Source organism: Lampris incognitus, chromosome 6, assembly GCF_029633865.1.
Source record: "Lampris incognitus isolate fLamInc1 chromosome 6, fLamInc1.hap2, whole genome shotgun sequence".
In the NCBI taxonomy this organism is placed as follows: Eukaryota; Metazoa; Chordata; class Actinopteri; order Lampriformes; family Lampridae; genus Lampris; species Lampris incognitus.
Genome location: NC_079216.1, coordinates 23,757,595 through 23,767,664, shown reverse-complemented (window position 1 = coordinate 23,767,664; position 10,070 = coordinate 23,757,595).

The following is a 10,070-nucleotide window of genomic DNA, read 5'->3' as shown; positions in this document are numbered from 1 at the left end:
TGGTTTTTCTTGTTGTAACATGACTCTTCACGCTAACACAGACCTTTTGCTGAGTGAAACAGCTTTTCCTCCTGGATCTTTTCCTTTATTTCACTCCATCCAACTTTACCGTGACGCAAATATCCTTTCCAGTCCCTCCAGCTGAAAAGCAACCCTATAGCGTGATGCTGCCACCACTATGCTTGATGGTGGGCTGGGAGTTAGTGTTTGGTTTGTGGTCAACACAGCACTTTGCTTTCGGGCCCAGGAGCTCCACTTCAGTCTCATCAGATCAGAAAACCTTCTCCCAAGTGTTCGATTTTGTCACAAAGAGTAAACTCAATACAAGGCATAAATTTGGCCTTTCTCAGAACTGGCATCCTTCAGGTTACTCTCCTAGAGGCCGAATCTGTGAAGTGCTGAAGAGCTTGTTTATCTCTAGAAATTTTCTTTCATTCAGCCAATGAGTTCTGCAACTCTCTGTGTCTCCTGGTCACTTCTCTGACATCCGCCCTTTTTCTCTGGTTGCTCAATTTGGTAGGAGAGCCTAAAGTTGGTGGTGTATGCATTGTGTCATTTTTTCTCCATTTTGTTATACAACAGACTTAAACATGTTCCTAGGAAGGTTCAAAGCTTTTTATTATCCTACCCAGCATTTTTCCCAACAACTTCAGTTCCAGACAGTTGTGAGACATCATAAGGTCTGTTCAATTTATTGTGCAATCATGCAGTTGAACTCAGGTGTATTTCAATCCAACATAGGTGGACCTGGATAAAATATTTGTTGTAATCTCTCAGATAACTCAATACACCTGGCCATATTTAAAGAGCAACTAAACCCTATACCACTTAAGTGAGTTTGCTACCATCTAAAGGTTGTCTGATCTTGGGACCAAGGGATGTAAGCATAGATAAAGACATTAATGAAGGCTCCACTTGATTTAGGTGTGGTATTAGGCTAGTTGGGGTATTACTGGTGGCATAAAGCATAAGGTGCTATGGTCAACACCAGTGTTATTTCCTCCAAAACGGCATACCATTTCGTAATGGAAATAAAAGCCTTAATTCAGATCTTGAAAGCCAATTAGTGATTAATATTTTACCAAAAAACTCCCCATGTTCAAGATTTGGGATTATAATCCTTCTCCCCCAGTCTACCTGGGAATCCTATGACTGTTAACATTATCGGTTATGTGTAGCGTGAGCTGGAGAATTTACAGATGGGTTTATTGTAGAATTATTGATTTCTCATAAATCCTACAATATAGCAATATAAGTTTAGTTACTCTTTAAATGTTAATAAAAAGGGGGTAAATACTTAGCAGTTAAGTACTTTTCAGATTTTTATTTTCAATATAATTCTGGGTAAATCTAAAAAGTTCAATCTTTTTTGACACTATAGAGAATTACATCTTTAGAACTGAAAAAAAAAGAATCCCCTTAAAATAAATTGTAACGACTATCTTGCAACACAGCAAAACACAAAACAATGAACAGGGGAATACTTTCTGAAGTAACTTTATCCTTAATTTGGCTGGGGGTGTTTTTCTGCTCCTTCTCAGATCCTTTATCATCAGAAAAGAAGCTTTACTTTGTAGTTGGTTTCCTCAGCAAAGCATTAAGTTGTCCTTTCCCCTCTAGCACGAAAATAAAAAGAGGAAATGGGCTTTAGCACGGTGTGATGTCCACCATGCAAGACAGCACAGAAGACGGATGTGGTGTTAGTGGGGACTTTGCATCATGGTGAGCACGTCCCTCTCCCCAACATGAAGGGATCAACTCAGCGCATGCTTCAACGCACTTTATTGCTCCTTAAACTACTATTATTGTTTGATTGTCTGTATCAAGCGTTCTATACTTTTATTTCTCCCTCGCTCCTCTTGCTCGCTACCGCACAGCACATTTCTCTTTGACTCCCTCTTCCTCTATTGAGCAACTGTTATGTGGCGAAGGTTAAACCAAGCAAGGCGCAGTTATAAAAGATTTTAATAGATATTTTCTCTGCCGTGCTGACGGTTCAAGTGTCACACACTCCCTATCCGTTACTCCTGATGAGTCCATCCCACCTTCACCTCATCCTCCTCCTTTAATTTCTCTCCCTCCCACCTGTCCTCTGTCAACAGTTTGTTCGATTGGAAAAGTATTCCTTACCAGTTCGTCTGATTTCTTCTCCAAGTTGTACTTGGACAACTGTAAAACAGCAGTAGATCAATTATAAACATGGTCTGGGTTTTCACAGAGATAAAAACAGCAATTGACATTTACACTGATGCAACTCTGAAGGTGGATTTCCAAACCTTTCTATTAATCAGAGACGGAAACCCTGTATGTTCCCAAACACAGGGAACCTGCTTCTAACCAAAGTCAGTGTGTTCATCTGCTGCACCAGAAAGAAGAAAAAGTGCCTTGGAGACACGTCTTCATTACTGTCAGGCTTTTCTGCATTATCTAAACAAATACGCTACATCTAAAGTCTATATACGGAAGCATTGATTTTACATTTCAATGATCAATAGTCTATTCTCGTTCCTGTGTCAAGATATAACTGGTGCCTACTTTACCTACAGATTATGGTCATCAATTTTGAGGGATAGATTTATGATTTGTCGTGAGGTCACAACCGATATAAATTAAGAGGCAAACTTCTATGCTACATGCAGTACTGTAAAGCAGTCATTCTACGTATGAAAGCTTCTATACATATTCTACGTGTGTCCAATAGGTTAGATGCTGTATAATTGTGTGAACGCTCACATATATGATGTGAAGAATCATAATATAATGTATACCATGATATATGTAATAACTTCTATTGTAATTAGTAACTATAAAGAACATACATAAGCTGTTGAAAATGATTTGTGAAGCTAGTTTAGGGCAGAAGTTTAGAGGACTGAAGGCAATTTAAGACATGCACTTATTAGCCAACTTGTAAGACTCTCTTAGGCCGGGGCATCCGGGTAGCGTGGTGGTGTATTCCGTTGCCTTCCAACACAGGGATCACCAGTTCGAATCCCCGTGTTACCTCCAGCTTGGTTGGGCATCCCTACAGACACAACTGGCTGTCTGCGGGCGAGAAGCCGGATGTGGGTATTGGTCCTGGTTGCTGCATTAGCGCCTCCTCTGGGCAGTCGGGGTGCGTGTTCGGGGGGGCTGGGGGGAATAGCGTGATCCTCCCACGTGCTACGTCCCCTGGCAAAACTCCTTACGGTCAGGTGAAAAGAAGCGGCTGGCGACTCCATATGTATTGGAGGGGGCATGTGGTAGTCTGCAGCCCTCACCGGATCAGCAGAGGGGGTGGAGCAGCGACTGGGATGACTCGGAAGAGTGGGGTAATTGACCGGATACAACTGGGGGGGGGGGATCCACAAAAAAAGACTCTCCAAGGCCACTACGAGAGACATACGACCCAGATTTTTAATAGCATGCTGCACACTGTTGCAAGGATTATAGATGTAAAAGAGATTAATGTCCAGTACAACAAAATATATAACCTCCCCAGAATTATCTATTTCAAGCAAATGAAAAAAATTTACATTTCCCAACCATGAAAGTAAAAAGGACCAATTTGTTTGTAAATTTGTCTAAACAAGACATATTCTCACATCTTACTACTGATAATCTCGTGTTAGTATTAGATTAATATATAAACTAAAATGCTATGATAAAGGCAGCAACATCTGGCAGTGGATTAAGCTAAAAATGTTAATTGAGGCACTTGAATTTAGAAGGTGTCTTGAGGTGAATGGAAAGTGCATGCAGTCAAATCAATCTGCCTCGACCGGCACTTGAAAATCCTTTAAATTAAGGGAACCCACCAGACCGTGTTACAACAACGAACACAATCAGGCCTCAAGCACCATGGCGAGAGTCTCCCGGATAGAATATCAAAAACAATCTCTATTGTCTCAACAGCGCAGCTGGACTGTTCAAGTGCAGTGGAGCGTGGGGACGGGCAGTATATCATCCCCCGTGTCAGCCCCGCAGACTAACGGTCCGGGGCCCAGACCGTGTCAAGCCCAGCACCGTACGCCCCCCAACTCCGGTTGTTGGTCACAGAAATGCCATTTTCCAGCGCAGATTAGTACTGGAAATGGATATAACTTGCTGGAAAATTGGGTTTTGAAAGCAACATGGACTTCTGCTACACTTACGACAGCTCGAGTTTAACAGGCACTGGAAAATGTGACCCATAAATTCTATTCTTACTTATTCATTCATCTCAATTTTACTGAAAGGAAATGAGTGTGTGTGATTATGTTTTATGTCACAGTACCTGTAATAGTCTCAGCTCCTCTTTAAAGGTGTTAATCTCGTTGTCTTTTAACTCAGCATTAACCCGGTGTTTCCCCTAAGATGAAACTTTTATTACGGTGGGGTCTGTTCCTCTTTTTTCAGCATAAAGAAGGGGTGAAGTAAATAAATAAAGAACGGTAACTAATAAAGCCGGACAGGAAGGAATTTTGCACTGTTAAGGATATCACTGAACTAAATTATGACTGAATTTGCAGCTGTAAAACATATCACATGAAATACTGTAAAGATCTAGTTGACCTATGTGACAGCAGAGTCTTCGTACCTTTTCCTCCTCGGCACGTATTATTTTAGCCCGGAACTAAAGAAAAGGAAAGGCATTAGTTACTTTTTTCCATTAATTTCAAGTACAAAATTAAAAGTCTTAAGTTTAAAGTTTATATGTACACTTGAAGCAGAAATATTCACCTGTGTTTTAACACTGGTGAGAGACTCTGCGTGCTGGTTTGCCATTGACTGAATTTGATGTTGCAAGGATTCCTGCCGCACAAGACATTTAATGAATCTAAAACGAAGCACGAATCAAACACAAAAGATACTCAAAGCTCTTGATCTGTTAGCTGCAGGTGACAAGTAGTCATGGCTGTACTGTGAAATTGTGTATCAAAGTGCTTCATTTTCACTAAGTATGCCGATCTAGAGCCCGCTAGAGCCACTCAAACCTTGTGCCATTCCAGCTCCTGCTTCTCCATCACCAGTTTCTTGATCTGCTCCTCATAATGGGCCTCCTCAGCCTGACAAATGGAAGAGACAACGTTTGAAACACACTTGGGCAAACTTTACACATCATCTGTCTTGATGCGCGCTCAGTAATCCGGGTGAGGAAATCCCTGAAAGCTGACTCAGTTCATCTGAACACAGCGTTTACTGACAGATATGTTTCATCAGTCATCTTGTGCCCCTTTTCCACTGGCTCAACTCGACTCTATTCGCGTTACTTTTTGGGATTTCGTTTTCCGCTGCAGATAGTATCCCCTCACGGTGAAGCCCCGCTGGTCATTTGTGGGCGTGTTGACTAGTTTTTATTTATATTTAAATAAATATAAATAAATATACAAATTTACATATATTTTACATATTTATTTATTTTATTCTATTTTTTCATTTATGGTGGTATTTTCATGTCATCTTTTAGTATCAGCTCAGCTCACTTGGAACCTCGACGAAGGCGGTACCAAAAAAAGCACCTGGTACCAGGTACTATCCCTAACTTTTGCCCAATGGAAAACCCAAAAAAAAGCGAGTAGAGTTGAGTCGAGCCGGTACCATGCAGTGGAAAAGGGGCATAAGTGACCTCGTCAGGCTCAGCTGACTGCAGGTATCCCCACCCTTATAAACAATAGTGGCATAACAACCTAAACCAACGATCGGTTTCATTTGCAAATTGCTGTGACCATTAACTAGAGCAATTCACAGAGGACTGGGGAATAGTTGCAATCACAGCATTGTAAGATGGTGACAGATGTACTCTTAGCCTCCCCCTTCGCGGCCATCTATGTGAAGAGAGAATGACCATCCCTGAACGTGAAGGGGGGCTAAGAGTATATCTGTTGCCATCTTAGAATGCTTTATGTTGTGGGCAAATAAATCTCTGGAGTTTAGTCTGAACTCCCCGCTAAGTTTCTCCAGTGCACCACCGTATCTTATATACAAGCACCCGGAGAAAGAAGAACATTAGAAGGGAGGTCATATTTGTGTAGAGCCATCCCTATCCTCCCTCTTCTCCTAGAGAAGGCAGGTAAAAGTCAATTGCTTTCTATATCCATAGGACTTCTTTTTATGTATACGTGGGAGCTGGTCAGCTCAGTGAGTTGATTTTACATGTTCTCATTAAACTATGCTACCAGCGTGGCACCGTGCTTTAAAAGAAGCACACAGAAGATAAAGCCGTTATTTTTCTACTGAGGCATGACTGTTATGTTTGTGTGTGTGTGTGTGTGTGTTTTAAAAAAGGCTTTTAAGCTTTATTAAATCTGAAATACAGAAAAACATATAAATCAAACACAGGAAACTGCAGTATAAGTCGAGGCTAGAGAGAACGTCAGATATTCAAATGTACATTTTTGTAGACTATGCCTATCTTATAATGTATACATTTACTCACTTTACATTCAACAACAACAAAGCAAATATCTGGAGATGCAGGAAAAGGTAAAGTTTAACAGTTTGTGCGACATCTTAAGTAAAACACTGACTCATGCTTTCACTCTGGAGTCTGCCGTTAGGCTCGGGACAGACTACTCAGTAGTAAGTCCAATGCTAAATATTGCTATGTAGCTTTGATATGACACTTAAGCTCATCAGCAAACACTTCACTTTTGTGCACAATTTCAACATCTCTCTCTCTCTCTTCATGTGCTAATACTTGGGCTTGGGCCTACTGGTGGCCTTTAATCTCCACAACCCAGACTGTATCCTCTATATCCCCTTTAAAAAAAGGCAAGCAATACATCGGAATTTGACCTGCTAAGGAATGTCCGGCATCATCACGACATCCTCTCGTTTCTTAACCTCTCCACCCAATAAACGACACAACTACAAAGTGTTTCTTTGATAGTAGGAGCGCCCAAAGAGGATCACACTGATTTAGCAGCGTTTGTGTCCCGGGAAATGCGACTAAAACAATAAAAAAATTGAAAAGAAAAACAACTGGAAATGAACAACAAATATTTTATATTTGCTCCTTTAACCTTGAAGCACACCCAGTCTGTGGTGTCATGTTGAATGGAGTGAATTGCTGGGGGGCAGAAACAACTCTTTTTTTTTTACAAACAAATTTACTTTCTACTTATTGGTGAGACCCCCAAACAGCTTGTATGACCCCATCTTGACACAATGTGTGAATCTAACCCAGATGTCTCACGTACCGGTGGCCAAAAGTGGCTGCTGGCCTTCTCTGTGGAGTTAATAATATCGCCCCCCCAGGCCGGAGAAACTACCCATTCTGTTCCTTCATCCACTCTTTAAGTAAAATGATGCCAGGAATTGAAGAATTCTGCCTTTAGGCCCATTGTTAGCATAGCCTCTTCAATAGCATGGACAGATTTGAAAAAATGAAAGTTAAATCAGAATGTTGACTGATAAAGCCAGACATAATACTTTGATATGAACATTGCAACCTCTGAATAACTGATTGTTGTAAAAGCAAACATCTAATGATTTTGACTAAGCGTCCTTATGTCTCCACAATAAAAGCATTTGGGCCTTAATAACAGAGAGAGAAACCATTTGGTGTGTATCATATCATACCCTTCGAATGTGCACCTCCTCCAAAGCCTCAAGCAGACAAGCTTTAAACTCCAACAGCTGGAGTGAGATGGTGGCTCTGCTCTCTGTTTGACTGGGGGTAAAAGACAGGAACAGCACTTGCTCCAAGTCCTGTCCGTCGACCTACAGAGAAAGAAAATTGCAAAAAAAGAAAACGGACATTTATTCACCAAATCTGTGGGGAAATTAATCAATTTTGTGATTCAGAGATGTAAATAAATAAAGTTGAGCCTACTTTAAGATAGCTGTGGAAAAAAAGAACACTTTTCCCTGGTCATGTCCTTCTATGTTTGGAGTCCATTAATGATTGAACTCTAACAAATGTCAGCTAATTACCAATTTTACATTTCACTCATCAGTTTAACAAATTTATTTGGATTTTGTCTGTGTTATATAGAACCCTTTGTACTAGCAGAAACCTAAAAATGTAAAAATTAGAATGTAAATCAACAGGAAGGATTAACTGCTGTTCTAAGTTTGACAACTTTGTTGATACGTTTCTTTATTCTACAACAAAATTAATTTGTAAGTATTATATGCCTTCTTTCGGAACTGTTCTGTGGCTGCAACTTACCTTAGTGCTGCTGGGGAGCTTCCCGGAGTCGGACGTGAGATCCATTAAGTTGTTTCAGGGTAGGCCAACGCCCTGTTAATCAAGACCAAATAATTATGTAAAAGAAGGTTAATAGAATAGGCACTTTAATAAGCTGCCACGGTCCTCTTTTCATCTTAATGCTTACAATTAGCTCCTCATCTGCAATTTTTAATGCAAGAATATTATTAGGAATTGCAGTTTCTCATATTAAAACCTCATAATGTTTCCCAATCCCTACAATTTACCCTAATGGTTTTGAAATGGCCATTATGGGTTCTTTTCTTAGTTTGACACCAATTGTATTGCACTGAGAGGACAACACCTCAATAAACCGCCTAGGATCAAATGAACCTGCCCATTGCCACTAAGAGGGGTCAGAGCAATAACAATGAAAGAACAAATTGTTCTGTCATTGCTTTTTAAATTATATGTTATTTAATCTGACCTATGGATAGTTCTCTTGCTACTGTCTATGTTCCCTGCTCATCATCAAGACATGCATGCACGCACGCACGCACGCACGCACGCACGCACGCACACACACACACACACACACACACACACACACACACACACACACACACACACACACAGTTATTGCAAAATGTGACTGTTTAAGTGGGAGGCTTCCATTGGCCAATGATCTCTTAATACAATGAACCTTTTTCCTCCCATTTAACCTGTGCTGATATCAATCATGGAGGAGAATTAAATGATCCCTGCTAGAATTTGCTACTATCATAAAATGACATTGTGACCCAGGCTTAGAAGGGAGTAAATATGTGAGTCTGTATGTGTGTCAACTTGATTTTGTATGTGTGAGTAACAATACGTGTGTGTGTCTAGCTGTAAGGTGTGTATGTGTTGGTGTGGGGAGTAGACCAAAATGTCTTTATTTGCTTCTCTCCGGCTCCACTTGAGCAGATTTTAACCACTTTCCAAGCCACGAGAAGCCAAATTAAAAGGACAGCCATCCATAAAATGAGATCATTTCCATCAAGCAACATGCCGTCTATATTGCATTCTGAGCAAGGTATATATAGGCAATTTTTCTGTAATTACCTAAAGAAAGGAAGTTCAACTACAGTCAAAAGTACAGTCCATCTACAGACCCAAAGAATGTTGTAGGCAAATCTTAAATAAATTACACTATGGCTTAAGGAAAAAATGTGATTACATCACAACAACAGAAATGTGGATTTATTTTTCTATAGGAAAAGTAAGACAGCTTTCGAGTGAGTCAACACACTGAATTTGAATACGAGAAGAAAGAAAGCCACTTTATTTTGTCATTTTGTAGTGCCCGGGGACCAACTCCAGTTCTTCTTTCCATTGCCTTGCTCAGGGGCACAGGCAAGAGTATCAACCCTAACATGAATGTCTTTTTGATGGTGGGAGGAAACCCACGCAGATACGGGGAGAACATGCAAACTCCACACAGAAAAGACCCGGAACGGCCTGGGGTTCGAACCCAGGACCTTCTTGCTGTGAAAAACAGTGCTGGGCCACTGTGCCGCCACATATAAATATAAATAGCTCATTCATTCCCATAAATCAACACATAGACAATAAAAAGCAGTCACGAGCTAAATAAAATAGTCACAACAGAACATATCAAACAACTTCTCCATGAAAGAGAGGGATCAACAACGTTGATGACCATGGGAATAACAACCGAAGGACATTAAGTCAATTAACCAGCAGCGTTATTGGCTAGATTCTGTTTTGTTTTTGTTTGGGGTTTTTTTTGGTCCATTTTCCTCTAAATTAAAAAAACCTTCCGTCTTTTTAACTACAATTCTAATTTCAAATAACCCGTTTTCAGTGAGCTGTATGTGAGTAAGGGTGACTGGAAAACTCACTCACCGTCACAAATGTCAGTCAAGGTAAGTCGGAAAACTGCCTTAAGTTCTCT